At 41.0% G+C, this 20661-nt stretch overlaps 1 protein-coding gene across 1 annotated transcript in view; it reads left to right on the plus strand.

Annotated features, from left to right (window-relative positions):
• The first annotated feature begins 12533 nt into the window (after positions 1–12533).
• Positions 12534–20661, plus strand: part of gjc4b (gap junction protein gamma 4b) — a 28313-nt gene continuing 20185 nt past the window's right edge. The window contains exon 1 of the mRNA XM_061918450.1: positions 12534–12752. The gene's annotated coding sequence lies outside the window, so the exon portion shown is untranslated. The remainder of the gene's footprint in view (positions 12753–20661) is intronic.

A 20661-nucleotide genomic window follows, 5' to 3' on the forward strand; every position in this document is an offset into this window, starting at 1 on the left:
AAAGTTGTTTATATCACAACCATCAGTGTAAAAGGTATGGCTGTTGATCAAGTATGCATTGCAATCTCATATGAGAAGCAGCGAAATGCATGCGTCCGGCCGGCACGCAGACAGCATGGTGTAGAGCAGTGGTCCCCAACCACCGTGCCGCGGCCGCAGAAAACATTTTAGTTAATTTTTTTTAAACCGCACTCAATTTTTAACTGCATGCCATTGGTAATCGCAGGGGTGAGAGGAGGTTTTAAAATTATTAGCGCCTGCTTACTTTTACCGCATGCCTTGAATAAGCGCAGGGGTGAGAAGAGGTTTTAAATTAATTAGCGCCCCGGCGGCTATTCAAGGAAATACGGTACATCCATAAACGTGGATGCATATGCGAAAGTGCAATATATTTATCAATCAATCAATGTTTATTTATATAGCCCTAAATCACAAATGTCTCAAAGGGCTGTACAAACCATTACGACTACGACATCCTCGGAAGAACCCACAAAAGGGCAAGGAAAACTCAGACCCAGTGGGCAGGGAGAATTCACACCCAGTGGGACGCCAGTGACAATGCTGACTATGAGAAACCTTGGAGAGGACCTCAGACGTGGGCAACCCCCCCGACCGAAAGCAATGGATGTCGAGCGGGTCTAACATGATACTGTGAAAGTTCAATCCATAGTGTGTCCAACACAGCCGCGAGAGTTCATTTCAAAGCGGATCCAAGACAGCAGCAAGAGTCCCGTCCACAGGAAACCATCCCAAGCGGAGGCGGATCAGCAGCGTAGAGATGTCCCCAACCGATACACAGGCGAGCGGTCCATCCTGGGTCTCGACTCTGTACTTCAGTACTTCATCCAGTACTTCATCCATGGTCATCGGACCGGACCCCCTCCACAAGGGATGGGGGACAGAGGAGAAAAAGAAAAGAAGCGGCAGATCAACTGGTCTAAAAAGGAGGTCTATTTAAAGGCTACAGTGTACAGATGAGTTTTAAGGTGAGACTTACTTATTTATCCGTACAGTAATCTATTTATTTATATCTGCACCTTATTACTCTTTTATCCCGCACTACCATGAGCTAATGCAACGGAATGTTGTTCTTATCTGCACTGTAAAGTTCAAATTTGAATGACAATAAAAAGGAAGTCTAAGTCTAGCAGGACTGGAGCAAATACAATGGAGTCCCGACCGAGCCAAAAACACGCAATAAAACCCTGCTTGTAAATGCAGAATGTGACCAAACACACGCAGGAGCGCCACTCGGGTTCGTGACAAACGGTTTCACGGCAATGCTCGGTTTCAGACCATCCCTCTCTTGCACCGTCGCACCCCTGCATGACATCCGAAGGAATAAAAGCCCGCCTGTGGTTGACAATAAAGCTCGCTGCTCCCCAACAACAAGGGAAGGGGGAGGGAGCACATTCTTCCGCTGACCCACTCTTTACAGCAGATATTAAACAATAACCGCGGCTTTTCCTTTTTGGTACGCGAGCGTGTTTTCCTGCGTTTGGCCTCAGGAAAAACAAAAACGCACAATCGAGTGGCATTTCTTCAGCTCTTGCAGTCACAATGCGATCTTTCACTTGACGCTGACCAGATGCCCGTTAACTTCGTTTTGTTTTATTACGAGTCACACCTCGGGAGAAAGTGCAGTGTCACTGTTCACTGTTTGAGAAAAGGGAATCTCACTTTTGATGGAGTGCGGGGTGGGAGAGCGTACATTGGGCTATTGTGGAGGCGTGATGCCACTTTTTATATTCCTGCAAAGTGCTGAGCTCGGGCTTCCGCTGCTTTGTGATTCATGACGCTTGCCGGTCCGAGCCACCTTAAAGTTGTAATGCGCGGCATAAATCTCCCCGTAAAATGGTGCAAACTCCCCGCTGTCTTGTAGGAATGACGTGTAATACATAACGCTCCGTGCAGATTGACCGATTAGGGTGAGCGGATGTGGTCAAATTTTCAATAGAGTACAGTTTGTAGTAAGGGTGTGAATCTTTGGGCACCTAATAAATCTATCAGATTCCTGGTGGATTCTCGATTTAACACAATTCTCCATTCAAATCAATCAATCAATGTTTATTTATATAGCCCTAAATCACAAGTGTCTCAAAGAGCTGCACAAGCCACAACCACATCCTTGGTTCAGAGCCCACATAAGCGCAAGGAAAAACTCACACCCAGTTGGACGTCGGTGACAGTGAAAACGAGGACTATAAGAAACCTTGGAGAGAAGTTTGATTGCCAGTAAAGATGTAATATCAGAAATTCTCGGTATCGGTTTCAAAAAGTAAAATGTATGACTTTTTAAAACGCCGCTGTACGGAGTGGCACACGGACGTAGGGAGAAGTACAGAGCGCCATTAAACCTTAAAGGCACTGCCTCCAATCACATAATATCTACGGCTTTTCACACACACACAAGTGAATGCGACGCATACTTGGTCAACAGCCATACAGGTCACACTGAGGGTGGCCGTATAAACAACTTTAACACTGTTACAACTATGTGAATAGTTTGAGATGCTACCTCAGTAGAAGCATTTAAGTCTCACCTTAAAACTCATTTGTATACTCTAGCCTTTAAATAGACCTCCTTCTTAGACCAGTTGATCTGCCGCTTCTTTTCTTTTTCTCCTCTGTCCCCCATCCCTTGTGGAGGGGGTCCGGTCTGATGACCATGGATGAAGTACTGGCTGTCCAGAGTCGGGACCCAGGATGGACCGCTCGCCTGTGTATCGGTTGGGGACATCTCTACGATGCTGATCCGACTCCGCTTAGGATGGTTTCCTGTGGATGGGACTCTCGCTGCTGTCTTGGATCCGCTTTGAACTGAACTCTCGTGGCTGTGTTGGAGCCACTATGGATTGAACTTTCACAGTATCAAGTTAGACCTGCTACACATCCATTGCTTTTGGTCCCCTAGAGGGGGGGAGGGGGGTTGCCCACATTTGAGGTCCTCTGCAAGGTTCTCATAGTCTTTAAATTTGTTACAAATATGCGCCGAACTGTGTAACCCACACCAAACAAGAATGACAAACACATTTCGGGAGAACATACACACAGTAACACAACATAAACACCACAGAATAAATACCCAGAATCCCTTGCAGCACTAACTCTTCCGGAACGCTACAGTATACACCTACCCCCCTCCCTTCACCCCCCCAGGGGAGACAGAAAACAATGGATGTCGAGCGGGTCTAACATGATATTGTGAAAGTTATCTGGCAATGTGAAATCCATTCTGGCAAATAGAGAATTACGATATTCCGATATTGTCCAACTCTTAATTACTGATTCCGATATCAACCGATACTGATATATACAGTCGTGGAATTGACACATTATTATGCCTAATTTTGTTGTGATGCCTCGCTGGATGCATTAAACAATGTAACAAGGTTTTCCAAAATAAATCAACTCAAGTTATTGAAAAAAAATGCCGAATATGGCACTTCTATATTTTTTATTGAAGTCACAAAGTGCATTTTTTTTAAAAACATGCCTCAAAACAGCAGCTTGGAATTTGGGACATGAGAGAGCAGGAGGAGGTTGAGGTGGGCGGGGTTAGGGGGTAGCGGGGGTTGTATATTGTAGCGTCCCGGAAGAGTTAGTGCTGCAAAGGGTTCTGGGTATTTGTTCTGTCGTGTTTATGTTGTGTTACAGTGCAGATGTTCTCCCGAAATGTGTTTTTCATTGTTGTTTGGTGTGGGTTCATAGTTCGGCGCATATTTGTAACAGTGTTAAAGTTGTTTATACGGCCACCCTCTGTGTGACCTGTATGGCTGTTGACCAAGTATGCGTCCCATTCACTTGTGTTTGTGAGAAAAGCCGTAGATATTATGTGACTGTGTTATAACTTGGCTTGTATTAAAGTTGTTTCTCGACGCAGATAATGATTATCACGAGCGAGACGTGACTGTGAGTACATCTTTTATTTATTCAACACTATAACTAATGAGATAAAAAACAAAAGGCTCGCACTAGGGCGGAAGTACAAAACTAGGCTGTGAAACAAAAGACTGGCATTAATGCTGCAAACTACAAACATGAAACAAAAACACTTGCTTGATTGGCATGGATAATAATGAACTATAAACAAAACTAGCACAATGGCATAAATACAAAAACTTACATGGCATGGAACTATGGACGAGGGCATGAAGGAGGTGCAGCATGGGTAGCGTGTGTGAGTGTGAAGATCCCAGAACCAAGACTTCTTCTTCTTCTTCTTCTTTTGTTTTTATGGCGGTTGACAAGCAACCTTCTGGTGTGCATTACCGCCACCTACTGTAATGGAGTGTGGACCGAGGTGGATCCCTACTCTATATTCTTTTATTTAACCCAGTGTTTTTTCAATATGTGTATTTTGCTTTATACCCTATGTTTTCTGAATGCAATCCTAATATACCTCCCACTTCTAACCTAATATTTTCTTTTGCTAACTTATTTTCCAGTATTTCTCTTTCTCTATTATATTTCCTACATTGTATTAAGACATGGTCAACATTTTCTATCTGGTGGCAAAAATCACACAGCCCTGTAGTATGTTTGCCTATCAATTTTAGTGAACTATTTAGATATGTATGGCCTAATCTCATTCTAGTAATAATGTCTTCTTCTTTCCTATTTCTACCCCCTCCTCTCATTACACCTACTTTCCTCTGGACTTTGTAAAACTCTCTACCTTTTGTTTCCTTAGTCCAATTATCCTGCCACTTTTTATTGTGTTCTATCTTAATTATGCTCTTCACTTCTTCTTTACTGTGCTTAATCTCCATGTTTACTCCTGTTTTAGTGGTTGCTTGTTTTGCGTACCTATCAGCTAACTAATTTCCCTCAACTCCTACATGAGCAGGAACCCAGAGAAATGTTACCACACCTCCCGCTTTATTTATCCTGTAGATTGCCTGAACTATTTCATAAACTATATCTAGTCTTTTTTCTGATGTTATGTTTTTATGCTCGTCAATGCACTGCTGGAGTCCGAGCACACAACTACTTTCCTTGCTTTGTTTTCCTCTATCCAGTTAACTGCCATATAAATTGCTACCAATTCCCCCGTAAAAACAGATAGTTCATCACTAATTATTTTATTCAACACTATATTTCAATAAATCAATCAATCAATCAATGTTTACTTATATAGCCCTAAATCACTAGTGTCTCAAAGGGCTGCACAAACCACCACAACATCCTCGGTAGGCCCACATAAGGGCAAGGAAAACTCACACCCAGTGGGACGTCGGTGACAATGATGACTATGAGAACCTTGGAGAGGAGGAAAGCAATGCATGTCGAGCGGGTCTAACATGATACTGTGAAAGTTCAATCCACAATGGATCCAACACAGTCGCGAGAGTTCAGTCCAAAGCGGATCCAACACAGCAGCGAGAGTCCCGTTCACAGCGGAGCCAGCAGGAAACCATCCCAAGCGGAGGCGGATCAGCAGCGCAGAGATGTCCCCAGCCGATACACAGGCAAGCAGTACATGGCCACCGGATCGGACCGGACCCCCTCCACAAGGGAGAGTGGGACATAGAAGAAAAAGAAAAGAAACGGCAGATCAACTGGTCCAAAAAGGGAGTCTATTTAAAGGCTAGAGTATACAAATGAGTTTTAAGGTGAGACTTAAATGCTTCTACTGAGGTGGCATCTCGAACTGTTACCGGGAGGGCATTCCAGAGTACTGGAGCCCGAACGGAAAACGCTCTATAGCCCGCAGACTTTTTTTGGGCTTTGGGAATCACTAATAAGCCGGAGTCCTTTGAACGCAGATTTCTTGCCGGGACATATGGTACAATACAATCGGCAAGATAGGATGGAGCTAGACCGTGTAGTATTTTATACGTAAGTAGTAACACCTTAAAGTCACATCTTAAGTGCACAGGAAGCCAGTGCAGGTGAGCCAGTACAGGCGTAATGTGATCAAACTTTCTTGTCCTTGTCAAAAGTCTAGCAGCCGCATTTTGTACCAACTGTAATCTTTTAATGCTAGACATGGGGAGACCCGAAAATAATACGTTACAGTAGTCGAGGCGAGACGTAACAAACGCATGGATAATGATCTCAGCATCTTTAGTGGACAGAATGGAGCGAATTTTAACGATATTACGGAGATGAAAGAAGGCCGTTTTAGTAACGCTTTTAATGTGTGCCTCAAAGGAGAGAGTTGGGTCGAAGATAATACCCAGATTCTTTACCGTGTTGCCTTGTTTAATTGTTTGGTTGTCAAATGTTAGAGTTGTATTATTAAATAGAGTTCGGTGTCTAGCAGGACCGATAATCAGCATTTTCGTTTTTTTGGCGTTGAGTCGCAAAAAGTTAGCGGGCATCCATTGTTTAATTTCATTAAGACACGCCTCCAGCTGACTACAATCCGGCGTGTTGGTCAGCTTTAGGGGCATGTAGAGTTGGGTGTCATCAGCATAACAGTGAATCTGTGGGATAACTGCAGCAGCTCATACTTTACTATTTATAGTTTTTGATTCATCTGTGTATATCATAATATTATCAAAAAACATTTCCTCAATCCATTGTTCAATTTGGTAACTATTTAAATGTCTATTCTTCAGTAACTGCATGTCTACCTTTGGGTTGTCATACATCCACGGTGGTACTGCAGGAATTGGTACTGTAGGGCTCACTTTAATATTGTCAATTTGTGTTTTTTTTACATATATCTCCTATTATCCACCCAAAACTATTCATTTTTTTCTTCCCTTTTTCTTGGCAATTTAGTAGCACTTGACCGGTTGGATGTCCTTGCTTGGATCCTTTTAAGTTTGCCCAATAAACTGCTGAGAGTTGATCTCTCCTCATGTCCAAAGGTTTTTCATTCATTTCTACTTGTAATGCTGCCACTGGAGTAGATTTAGTAGCTCCACAACATAATCTTAAAGCCTGCGACTGGATCCGGTCTATTTTCTCAAGTTGAGTTTTTGAAGCAGATTGATAAATAATGCATCCGTAGTCGATAACAGATCGAATTAAAGTGATATATATTGTTTTCAATGTCAACCTATAAGCCCCCCAATCTTTACCCCTCAAAGCCCTCATTATATTTAACACCTTTTTACTTTTCTCCACTATCTTGCCCAGAACCAAGACGGAGAAAGAATGACTTTAAATAGTAGCTGTGATGATTGGAAACAGGTGTGAGAGGCTGAGGATCGGGGCGTGACTAGGGGGTCCAGGTGGAAACTAACGAGTTGGCATGGAGATGAAAAAAAAAAAAAAGTGCAAAATAGAACTGAGTGTCCAAAAAACCAAACATAACATGTCCTGTCCAGCCACTTTGTTTAGGTAGAATTGTATCAAACAAAACAGGTTTTCTTTAACGTAAATGTATCAGACCCGTTTATCTATTTTATGCGGAAATGTAGTGTGGCGACTTGTCCAGGGTGTACCCCGCCTTCCGCCCGATTGCAGCTGAGATAGGCGCCAGCGCCCCCCGCGATCCCAAAAGGGAATAAGCAGTAGGAAATGGATGGATGGATGTAGTTAATCATAGAACTGGCACCCAATCCATCCATCCTTCCATCCATCCATTCCTACCGCTTGTCCCTTTCGGGGTTGTGGGGATACTGTAGCTTATCTCACACAATGTTATTAAAAAAGTTTTGATTTTGGAATGGAGAATCGTTTTGAATCGAGACTCGATTCTGAATCGAATCTTTACCCCCCAAAATCGAATCGAATCATGTGGTGCTAAAAAACCCACAGCCCTAATTATTATTATCATTATTCAAAATACGGTCCCAGTATTCACTTGGTATTGGATTTATACTACATTTTGCTGTGTTTCCCATCCGTACTACGAGTCAGACTGTAATTATTTGACAGTTCAGTCTTTTGTCATTTTCTTATGTTGTGCATGTTGTCCGATTACATCCTGTTTTTTCCATACATTTGTGCATGATTTAAAAAAAATGAGCAAACATCTGCATGAGCGGAGTGAAACCCCCCACTTCCAGTAGCTGGTGTGGTGTCCTACATCCCCCAAAAGGGATAGCACTGATGTGGAGATAAGGCCTTGTAAACCACCCTAATCTGCACCTGCATCCACTGCAGATAAGGATCACAAACTGCAGAAGAGGTTGCGTGCCTTTTCTTATGCTGGTTGAGAGCTAAAGCGAGGAAAAAGGGGGTTAGGATTGCATCAGGGAGAGAATGGTGGTAGTTTTCCTGCACAGAGAGGCAGTCAGGGGGTGGGGTGGCATTGCAAGGGGAGGAGTGAAGGAGGGGAGACTGTCTCCAATTTGGCCATGGGAATTTCTGCTCCTTTAAGGGAGCTGTTTTTTTCAGAACAGCTCCCAAGGAAGAGCTCCCAGAATGGCTCTTTGGATATATTTGTTGCTTGAATTGATTTTTCACCAACATGATGAGGTGGCGAATTGTCCAGGGTGTACCCCGCCTTCCGCCCGAATTCAGCTGAGATAGGCTCCAGAAACCCCTCCACGACTGTGAAAATGGATGAAAATGGATAGATGGGTGGATAAATGTAAAATTAATTCATATTATCCATCCATCCATTTTCTACCGCTTATTCCCTTTTGGGGTCGCGGGGGGCGCTGGCGCCTATCTCAGCTACAGTCGGGCGGAAGGCGGGGTACACCCTGGACAAGTCGCCACCTCATCGCAGGGCCATCACAGATAGAAGGACAACATTCACACTCACATTCACACACTAGGGCCAATTTAGTGTTGCCAATCAACCTATCCCCAGGTGCATGACTTTGGAAGTGGGAGGAAGCCGGAGTCCCCGGAGGGAACCCACGCATTCACGGGGAGAACATGCAAACTCCACACAGAAAGATCCCGAGCCTGGATTTGAACCCAGGACTGCAGGACCTTCGTATTGTGAGGCAGACGCACTAACCCCTCTGCCACCGTGAAGCCCTAATTCATATTATAAAACAGTTATTTATATGCTGAATTTTGGAATAGATTGCTTTAAAAAAATGTACTAAAAATACAGCAACAAAGACCCATCTTAATTAGACCAGGGGTTCTTGATTGATTGAGAAGTTTATTGACATCTTAAAGGCCTACTGAAACCCACTACTACCCACCACGCAGTCTGATAGTTTATATATCAATGATGAAATATTAACATTGCAACACATGACAATACGGCCTTTTTAGTTTACTAAATTGCAATTTTAAATTTCCCGGGAGTTTCTTGTTGAAAATGTCGCGGAATGATGACGTGTACGCGTGACGTCACGGATTGTAAGGAAATATTAGCGCTGCTAAAAGTCGTCTGCTTTAATCGCATAATTTACACAGTATTTTGGACATCTGTGTTGCTGAATCTTTTGCAATTTGTTTAAATAATAATGAAGAAGTCAAAGTAGAAAGATGGAGTTGGGAAGCTTTAGCCTTTAGCCACACAAACACACGGTGATTCCTTGTTTAAAATTCCCGGGGATGAAGCTTTCCTATGGATCAGAGCGGTCAAGCGAACATGGATCCCGACCAAATGTCAACCAGCAGTTTTCGGTGAGAAAATTGTGGTAAAAAGTCGCCACTTACCGGAGATCAGCTGAGCTTGTGCCGTCCATGCAGCTGCCGTCGACACTGGCCTCAAGACACCCGTGGACAAACCCCTCCGACTATCAGGTACTATTAAACTCACTAAAACAGTAGCAACACAATAGAAAGATAAGGGATTTCCCAGAATTATCCTAGTAAATGTGTCTAAAAACATCTGAATCCGTCTCAATGCAATCGCGTTTTTTCTTTCTTTTTTAGTCCGTCGCTATCAATATCCTCAAACACAAATCTTTCATCCTCGCTCAAATTAATGGGGAAATTGTCGTTTTCTCCGTCGTAATAGCTCTTTTTGTTGGAGGCTCCCATTAAAAACAATGTGAGGATGTGAGGAGCCATCAACGGGTGACGTCATCGTCTGCTACTTTTGGTAAAGGCAGGGCTTTTCTGTGAGCGACCAAAAGTTGCGAACTTTATCGTGGATGTTCTCTACTAAATCCTTTCAGCAAAAATATGGTAATATCGCGAAATGATCAAGCATGACACATAGAATGGACCTGCTATCCCCGTTCAAATAAGAAAATCTCATTTCAGTAGGCCTTTAAAGAATTGAATCCATGTTATGCTTTACAAAGGCAAATGGATTGTTTTTATATTTGTGTCTTAATACTTGCAAATTGTTATTTTTTACTTGCAATATATTTTTTAAATATTGTTTTTATTTTTTAATTGCAGACATTTTGTTTTTACCTGTAAGTAATTTTTCTATTAAAACAAAAATAATTTTTATACTTTTAAAAAACAATTTCATTTGAGGAAAATATTTTTATTCTTGTGAACCGTTCTTTTTAACTTGCAGGACATTGTTTTTATATATATTTTTTTAATTCACTTACAGAAAATAGTTTTTATATTTGTGTCTTTATACTTGCAAATAGTTATTTTTTGCTTGCAATATATTTTTTAAATATTGTTTTTATACTTGCAAATTTTTTTTCAGTTGCAGACATTTTGTTTTTACTTGCAAGTAATTTTTCTATTAAAACTAAATATTTTTTATACTCACCAGCGTCCCCCGCGACCCAAAAGGGAATAAGCGGTAGAAAATGGATGGATGTAAGTTTTTATACCTTTAAAAAACAACTTCATTCGCAGAATTTTTTTTTTATTCTTGTGAACCGTTCTTTTTCACTTGCAGGAAATAGTTTTTATACATTACAATTTTTATTTTGTATAAAATATTTTTTCTACTTGCAAATTGTTTTTATTTACTTGCAATATTTTTTAAATACTGTTTTTATACTTTCAAATTGTTTTTTAATTGCAGATATTTTGATTTTACCTGTAGTGATTTTCCTCAAAAAAAAATAATTGTGTTTATACTTACAACAACAACAAAAAAATCACTTGCAGAAAATTGTTTTCATTCTTGTGAATTGTTTTTTTTCACTTGCAGGACATTGTTTTTATACTTAATTTTTTTTTTATTTCACTTGCTGAAAATAGTTTATATATTTGTGTCTTTATTCTTGCAAATTGTTATTTTTTAATTGCAATATATTTTTCAAATATTGTTTTTATACTTGCAAGTGTTTTTTTAACTGCAGACATTTTGTTTTTACTTGTAAGTAAATGTTCTATTAAAACAAAAATAGTTTTTATACTTTTAAAAAACAATTTCATTTGCGCTGTGATGAAGTAGCGATGAAGTACCCCGCCTTCCGTCCGATTGTAGCTGAGATAGGCACCAGTGCCCCCCGCCAACCCAAAAGAGAATAAGCGGTAGGAAATGGATGGAATTTAATTTTTTTTTTTTATTCTTGTGAACTGTTCTTTTTCACTTGCAGGACATTGTTTTTATACTTAATTTTTTTTTTATTTCACTTGCTGAAAATAGTTTATATATTTGTGTCTTTATTCTTGCAAATTGTTATTTTTTAATTGCAATATATTTTTCAAATATTGTTTTTATACTTGCAAGTGTTTTTTTAACCGCAGACATTTTTTTTTTACTTGTAAGTAAATGTTCTATTAAAACAAAAATAGTTTTTATACTTTTAAAAAACAATTTCATTTGCGCTGTGATGAAGTGGCGACTTGTCCGGGGTGTACCCCGCCTTCCGTCCGATTGTAGCTGAGATAGGCACCAGTGCCCCCCGCCAACCCAAAAGAGAATAAGCGGTAGGAAATGGATGGATGGATGGAATTTAATTTTTTTTTTTTATTCTTGTGAACTGTTCTTTTTCACTTGCAGGACATTGTTTTTATACTTAAAACATTTTTTTTTTTTTTTACTTCCAGAAAATTGTTTTTATTCTTGTGAGTTTTTCTTTTTCACTTGCAGGACATTGTTTTCATACTTTAAATTTTTTTTTTTAATTTCACTTCCAGAAAATTGTTTTTATTCTTGTGAGTTTTTCTTTTTCACTTGCAAGAAATTGTTTTTATACTTTAGAATTTTGGTTATTTTGTATAAAATATTTTTTATACTTGCAAATCGTTTTTATTTACTTGCAATATTTTTTAAATCCTGTTTTTATACTTTCAATTTGTTTTTAAGTGCAGAAAATGTTGTTTTTACTTGTAGTGATTTTCGTCTAAAAAAATAAATGTTTTATTCACTTGCAGAAAAATGTTTTTATTCTTTAGATTTTTTTATTTCACTTCCAGAAAATTGTTTTTATTTTTTGTGTATTGTGTTTTTGTTTTTTTACTTGCAAATTGTTTTTTTTTACTTGCAAAAAAATGTTTTTATTCTTTAGATTTTTTTATTTCACTTGCAGAAAATTGTTTTTATTTTTTGTGTATTGTGTTTTTGTTTTTTTACTTGCGAATTGTTTTTTTTTTTTTACAAACAATAATACTTGCGACTCGTTTTCCTTTTACTTACAGAACATCGTTTTTAATTGAGAATTAATGAAAATAATCGCTTTTATGCTTGCGAGTCGATGGAAAATCGTGAGTAAAACACCATTTTTTTCGGCGTTTTGGCAGTAATTTCCCTCCATAGAGCCGTGTGGTTCACATCAAAGAGCCGTATATAAGAGCCGGATCGTTCTTGAACGACGCATCGCCGGCAGCCTCAATTCTTTGTCTAACGTCCGCCGCACAACACGACACCGGAGAGAAGGATCCCCGCTCCTCGCTGACAACACATCGAATGGCTTGAGCGGGAGTCCTTTTAAGGGCTTGAAAACAAGGAGAAAACCCCACAAGATAGACGAGCCTACCCGCGTTGGAGTGAAGCAGAGGACTTCAATCTCAAGGTATTTGTTTGACGCCACTTAGCAAACAAAGCGTGGCAGCATCTTTCACGTCTCTCAGCTTAAGTTTGGGCTCCAACTTTTATAACTACTTGTTATGTTCGTCTGACAACTGAAACCTTGTTAAAAACGCTTTTTTTAAAATTTAAGGCTACATTTCATCAACGTTCGCCGAACCACGCGTTTGATCTTTTCTTTTGAGTCACTAGAGAAAAAGCGCTATATAAATATAATTCACTTCACTATTGAAAGTGGCGCGAAATGAAGCCTTTTGCGTTATTTCCACCTTTTTTCTGTGTTCTACCTCATTTTTAGTCAATACAAACTTACTTTTAAATTCGTAAATTTAAATAAAAGAAGAATGCTGTACTCCAAATCCATTAAATGCCCTCTTAGGAACTATAGTTCTGGCTGTAAACGAGCTTAAAGCTATGATTGATTTGTGATTATTTTGCATTCTTGGGTGGAAAACAGCCATGGGTGCCACGTGGAATATTCTGGACCAATGTGGAATTTCCTCCATTACATGTCCTTAAAATGATGGTGATTCATGTGTCCTGACTTAAAGTCCTACTGAAAGGAGATTTTCTTATTTGAACGGGGATAGCAGGTCCATTCTGTGTCATACTTGATCATTTCGCGATATTGCCATATTTTTGCTGAAAGGATTTAGTAGAGAACATCCACGATAAAGTTCGTAACTTTTGGTCGCTAATAAAAAAGCCTTGCCTGTACCGGAAGTAGCAGACAATGTGCGCGTGACGTCACGGGTTGTAAAGCTCCTCACATCCTCAAATTGTTTACAATCATGGCCACCAGCAGCCAGAGCGATTCGGACCGAGAAAGCGACGATTTCACCATTAATTTGAGCGAGGGTGGATGAGGAAATTTAGAGTGAAGGACTAGAAAAAAAAAGGCGAATGCAGTAGGATAGATTCAGATGTTTTTAGACACATTTACTAGGATTTTTCTGAAAAAATCCCTTATCTGCCTATTGTATTGCTAGTGTTTTAGTGAGATTAAATAGTACCTGAAAGTCGGAGGGGTGTGGCCACTGGATGGAAGTCACGAAGCTGCAGCAGGACGGAAGCTCCGCTCATGTCTCCGTTAAGAGTCGAAATATTACCACAATTTTGTCACCGAAAACTGCCGGGATCCATGTTCGCTTGACCGCTCTGTTCCATAGTAAAGCTTCACCTTCGAGAATTTTAAACAACGAACCACGGTGTGTTTGTTTGGCTAAAGGCTAAAAGCTTCCCACCTCCATCTTTCTACTTTGACTTCTCCGTTATTAATTGAACAAATTGCAAAAGATTCAGCAACACAGATGTCCAGAATACTGTGTAACTATGCGATTAAAGCAGATTACTTATAGCTTGGATCTGGATGGAAAATAATGTCCGCTACAACCGGTGACGTCAAACGCACACGTCATCATACCGCGACGTTTTCAAAAGGACACTTTGCGGGAAATTTAAAAATTGCAATTTAGTAAACTACAGAGGCCGTATGGGCATGTGTTGCAATGTTAATATTTACCAGAAGTAGCAGACGATGTGCGCGTGACGTCACGGGTTGTAGGGCTCCTCATATCATCACATTGTTTACATTCATGGCCACCAGCACCCAGAGCGATTCGGACCGAAAAAGCGACGATTTCCCCATTAATTTGAGCGAGGATGAAGGATTCGTGGATGAGGAAATTTAGAGTGAAGGACTAGAAAAAAAAAGGCGAATGCAGGAGGATAGATTCAGATGTTTTTAGACACATTTACTAGGATTTTTCTGAAAAAATCCCTTATCTGCCTATTGTATTGCTAATGTTTTAGTGAGATTAAATAGTACCTGAAAGTCGGAAGGGTGTGGCCACTGGAGGGAAGTCACGAAGCTGCAGCAGGACGGAAGCTCCGCTCATGTCTCCGGTAAGAGGCGAATTATTACCACAATTTTCTCACCGAAAACTGCCGGTTGACATGTAGTCGGGATCCATGTTCGCCTGACCACTCTGATCCATAGTAAAGCTTCACCTTCGGGAATTTTAAACAACGAAACACGGTGTGTTTGTTTGGCTAAAGGCTAAAAGCTTCCCACCTCCATCTTTCTACTTTGACTTCTCCGTTATTAATTGAAGAAATTGCAAAAGATTCAGCAACACAGATGTCTAGAATACCGTGTAACTATGCGATTAAAGCAGATTACTCATAGCTTGGATCTGGCTGGAAAATAATGTCCGCTACAACCGGTGATGTCAAACGCATGCTTCATCATACACGACGTTTTCAACACGACACTTAGCGGTAAATTTAAAAATTGCAATTTAGTAAACTAAAAAGGCCGTATGGGCATGTGTTGCAATGTTAATATTTACCAGAAGTAGCAGACGATGTGCGCGTGACGTCACGGGTTGTAGGGCTCCTCATATCATCACATTGTTTACATTCATGGCCACCAGCACCCAGAGCGATTCGGACCGAAAAAGCGACGATTTCCCCATTAATTTGAGCGAGGATGAATGATTCGTGGATGAGGAAATTTAGAGTGAAGGACTAGAAAAAAAGGCGAATGCAGGAGGATAGATTCAGATGTTTTTAGACACATTTACTAGGATTTTTCTGAAAAAATCCCTTATCTGCCTATTGTATTGCTAATGTTTTAGTGAGATCAAATAGTACCTGAAAGTCGGAAGGGTGTGGCCACTGGATGGAAGTCACGAAGCTGCAGCAGGACGGAAGCTCCGCTCATGTCTCCGTTAAGAGGCGAATTTTTACCACAATTTTCTCACCGAAAACTGCAGGTTGACATGTAGTCGGGATCCATGTTCGCTTGACCGCTCTGATCCATAGTAAAGCTTCAACTTCGGGAATTTTAAACAACGAAACACGGTGTGTTTGTTTGGCTAAAGGCTAAAAACTTCCCACCTCCATCTTTCTACTTTGACTTCTCCGTTATTAATTGAAGAAATTGCAAAAGATTCAGCAACACAGATGTCCAGAATACCGTGTAACTATGCGATTAAAGCAGATTACTCATAGCTTGGATCTGGCTGGAAAATAATGTCCGCTACAACCGGTGATGTCAAACGCATGCTTCATCATACACGACGTTTTCAACACGACACTTAGCGGTAAATTTAAAAATTGCAATTTAGTAAACTAAAAAGGCCGTATTGGCATGTGTTGCAATGTTAATATTTCATCATTGATATATAAACTATCAGACTTAGTGGTCGGTAGTAGTGGGTTTCAGTAGGCCTTTAAAGAAGAACGCTTTACTCCAAATCCATTAAATGCCCTCCTATGAACTATAGTTATGGCTGTAAACGAGGTTAAAGCTATGATTGATTTGTGATTATTGTTCTGCATTCTTGGGTGAAAAACAGCCATGGGTGCCACGTGGAATATTCTGGACCAATGTGGAATTTCCTCCATTACATGTCCTTGAAATGATGGTGATTCATGTGTCCTGACTTATAAAGACCTACTGAAGCCCACTACTACCGACCACGCATCCATCCATCCATTTCCTACCGCTTATTCCCTTTCGGGGTCGCTGGCGCCTATCTCAGCTACAATCGGGTGGAAGGCAGGGTACACCCTGGACAAGTCGCCACCTCATCGCAGGGCCAACACAGACAGACAACATTCACACTCACATTCACACACTAGGGCCAATTTAGTGTTGCCAATTAACCTATCCCCAGGTGCATGTCTTTGGAAGTGGGAGGAAGCCGGAGTACCCGGAGGGAACTCACGCATTCACGGGGAGAACATGCAAACTCCACACAGAAAGATCCCGAGCCTGGATTTGAACCCAGGACTGCAGGAACTTCGTATTGTGAGGCAGACTCACTAACCCCTCTTCCACCGTGAAGCCACCGACCACGCAGTCTGATAGTTTATATATCAACACATGCCAATACGGCATTTTAAAATTTTGCGCGAAGTATCCTGTTGAAAACGTCGCGGTATGATGACCCGTGCGCGTGACATCACGGATTGTAGCGGACATTTTGATCCAGCACTGATCACAGCTATAAGTGGTCTGATTTAATCGCATAATTACACAGTAATCTGGACCTCTGTAGCGCTGAAACTTTTGCAATTTATTAAGTTAATAATGGAGACGTCAAAGAAGAAAGATGTAGGTGGGAAGCGGTGAATCGCGGCCGCCTTTAGCAACACTAACACAGCCGGTGTTTCCTTGTTTACATTCGGCTCTTACCGTAGAAATGAGCGGAGAGTTTGCGTCGTTCCTCTTGCAGCTGTGGACTCTCTTGCCTCCTCCCACCGACCGTCGGATGTTTACTCCGTGGAGGGAAAAAAATAAAACTCTCAGCCTGGCTGCCTTGCCTCGTCGAGAAACGTGGCTTCCCTCTGAGACACTGGCGGTCACCACACCTGTGGCCACACCCCTCCGACTTTCAGGTATGACCATATAATCTCACTAAAACACTAACACAATAAGTAGATAAGGGATTTTCCAGAATCATCCTAGTAAATGTGTCTAATATCTGAATTGCTTCCACTGCAATCGCCTTTTTTTTTCCTTTTTTTTTTCCTAGTCCTTCACTTTAAATTTCCTCATCCACGAATCTTTCATCCTCGCTCAAATCAATGGGGAAATTGTCGCTTTCTCGGTCCGAATAGCTCTAACTGCTGCTGGCTAGGATTGTAAACAATCTGAGGAGCCCTATAACCCGTGATGTCACGTGCACATTGTCTGCTACTTCCGGTACAGGCAAGGCCTTTTTATCAGCACCAAAAGTTTCTAAATTTACTGTCGATGTTCTGGACTAAATCCTTTCAGCAAAAATATGGCAATTTGCGAAATGATCAAGTATGACACATAGAATGGACCTGCTATCCCTGTTTAAATAAGAAAATCTCATTTCAGTAGGCCTTTATATGCCCTCTTATGAACTATAGTTATGGCTGTAAACAAGGTTAAAGCTATGATTGATTTGTGATTGTTTTGCATTCTTGGGTGGAAAACAGCCATGGGTGCCACATGGAATATTCTGGACCAATCTGGAATTTCCTCCATTACATGTCCTTGAAATGATGGTGATTCATGTGTCCTGACTTAAAGGCCTACTGAAATGAGATTTTCTTATTCAAACGGGGATATCAGGTCCATTCTATGTGTCATACTTGATCATTTCGCGATATTGCCATAGTTTTGCTGAAAGGATTTAGTAGAGAACATCGACGATAAAGTTAGCAACTTTTGTTCGCTAATAAAAAGCCTTGCCTGTACCGGAAATAGCAGACTATGTGCGCGTGACGTCACGGGTTGTGGAGCTCCTCACATCCTCACATTGTTTACAATCATGGCCACCAGCAGCGAGAGCGATTCGGACCGTAAAAGTGACGATTTCCCCATTTAGTTTGAGCGAGGTTGAAAGATCTGTGGATGAGGATTGTGAGAGTGAAGGACTAGAAAAAGAAAAAAAAACATTTACTCGGATAATTCTGGAAAATCCCTTATCTGCTTATTGTGTTACTAGTGTTTTAGTGAGATTATATAGTCGTACCTGAAAGTCGGAGGGGTGTGGCCACGGGTGTGGTGACCGCCAGTGTCTCTGAGGGAAGCCACGTTTCTCGATGAGGCAAAGGCAGCTTTTTTCCCCCCCTCCTCCACGGTGGAAGCATCCCACGTTCAGGGGTGGTCGGTCGGAGGAGGCAAGAGAGTCCGCAGCTGCCTCTTTGACAGGTGCACGTGGAATGACACAAGCTCCGCTCATGTCTACGGTAAGAGCCAACTTATTACCACCATTTTCTCACCGAAACCTGCCGGTTGACATGTGGTAGAGAACCATGTTTGCTTGACCGCTCTGTTCCATAGTAAAGCTCTACCTTCGGGAATGTAAAAAAGAAAAGACTGGCTGTGTTTGTGTTGCTAAAGGCAGCTGCAATACAGCGCTTCCCACCTACATCTTTCTTTGACGCCTGCATTATTAATTGAACAAATTGCAAAAGATTCAGCAACCCAGATGTCCAGAATACTGTGTAATTATGCGATTCAAACAGACGACTTATAGCTGGGATCGGGGTGGAACAAAATGTCCGCTACAATCCGTGACGTCACGCGCACGCGTCATCATACCGCAACATTTTCAACAGGATACTTCGCGCGAAATTTTAAATTGCAATTTAGTAAGCTAAAAAGGCCGTATTGGCATGTGTTACAATGTTAATATTTCATCATTGATATCTAAACTATCAGACTGCGTGGTCGGTAGTAGTGGGTTTCAGTAGGCCTTTAAAGCTATGTTTGATTTGTGATTATCGTTGTCTTGGGTGGAAAACAGCCATGGGTGACTCGTGGAATATTCTGGACCAATGTGGAATTTCCTCCCATTACATGTCCTTGAAATGATGGTGATTCATGTGTCCTGACTTAAGTCTAGAGTCTCTATTTGCATCACATCAGGCGGCTTATTGACGCAGATTTTGGCCAGGGTTTGGCCTTCTTCCACAGACTCCAGGGATTAGTGGCTGCCCTGCCAGATGTGGGAGCCACATCCGCCTTTATCCTTTCCTGTGGAATTCTCCAAGGCTCGGTCACTGGTTGCGCGTTAGTTTAGGTTTGGTGGCGACCTGCGTCACGGTATAACGATCCTTTCCCAAACTCAAGGATTCAGGGAACTTTTTTGTCATACTAACACATAAGCCTGTACATGCTTTTTATCTTTTATTCTTATTGTAATATTTCTCTATTTTGTTTCCATTTAAACCCCCATTATTTACTTTTTTTAAATTGATCTCAACTCTGTACACTGCTGCTGGAATTTTTATTTTCCTGAAGGAATCAATAAAGTACTATCTATATAAACTCAGATTCCCACCCCTCCCATTATGCAAAACCAACTTTTTTTTACCTATTAGTACCTAGGGGTGTAACGGTACACAAACATTTCGGTTCGGTGCGTACCTCGGTTTAGAGGTCACGGTTCGGTTCATTTTCGGTACTGTAAGAAAACCACAAAATATACATTTTTTTGTTATTAATTTACCAAATTTGTAAACAATGGCTTTATACTTTTAACATTGGGAACACTAATAATTCTGCCCACGTTAATCAACATTAAACTGCCTCAAATTGTTGCTCAGATTAAATAAAACGACAAAACTTTTCTTCTACATATTGAAAGTACAACATTAAACTTTCAAGTCAACTCATCATGCTTAGTTTATCACAGCATTTGGGAAGCCTGTAATTGATTTTTATTATGTAAATGTTTTATTTTTTTATCAACATGGACCCTGCCATTCAAAGCTTTTCTGTCCGTAAAACACACACACACGGATCGCAGAATGAGCTAACGTTACGCTAAAAGCTAACTAGCCTTCACCTCAAGCCAGAACTGCGAGCGAGCTGCAGTTTACGTTTCTAGAAGGTCAACGGGTTCATAATGCTGTTAGTAGTAGTTGACTGAGAGGTGTTTATCATTTGGGGAGAGTACGCTGCCTTATGCTCACCTTCTAAACACCTATTTGCTCGACGCTGAAGCATTTACTACATGCGCTCTGAATATGCACTGCTGATTGGCTGTTACCGCTCTGAATACGCACTGCTGATTGGCTGTTACCACTATATATGTAACCAATCAGATGGTTGTGTGGGTGGGACAATGCTGGGTGCTGAGACAGAGGCAGAAGAAGCAAAGCAGCTTGTTAAGACTTTAGCTTAGAAACTTGTTCGGTACACCCCCGTACCGAACCGAAACCCTCGTACTTAAACGGTTCAATACAAATACACGTACCGTTACACCCCTAATAGTACCTGTTTTTTGGATCTACATAACTCCCAACATTTTTTATCAAATCATGGAGGCATGGCAGGGATTTTTATGAAACAGTCTTGCCTTCCTTCATATGTCCTCCAAATGAGCTATTTGGAATTTGCCCCA

The sequence above is a fragment of the Nerophis ophidion genome, linkage group LG13 (genome assembly GCF_033978795.1).
Source record: "Nerophis ophidion isolate RoL-2023_Sa linkage group LG13, RoL_Noph_v1.0, whole genome shotgun sequence".
NCBI lineage: Eukaryota > Metazoa > Chordata > Actinopteri > Syngnathiformes > Syngnathidae > Nerophis > Nerophis ophidion.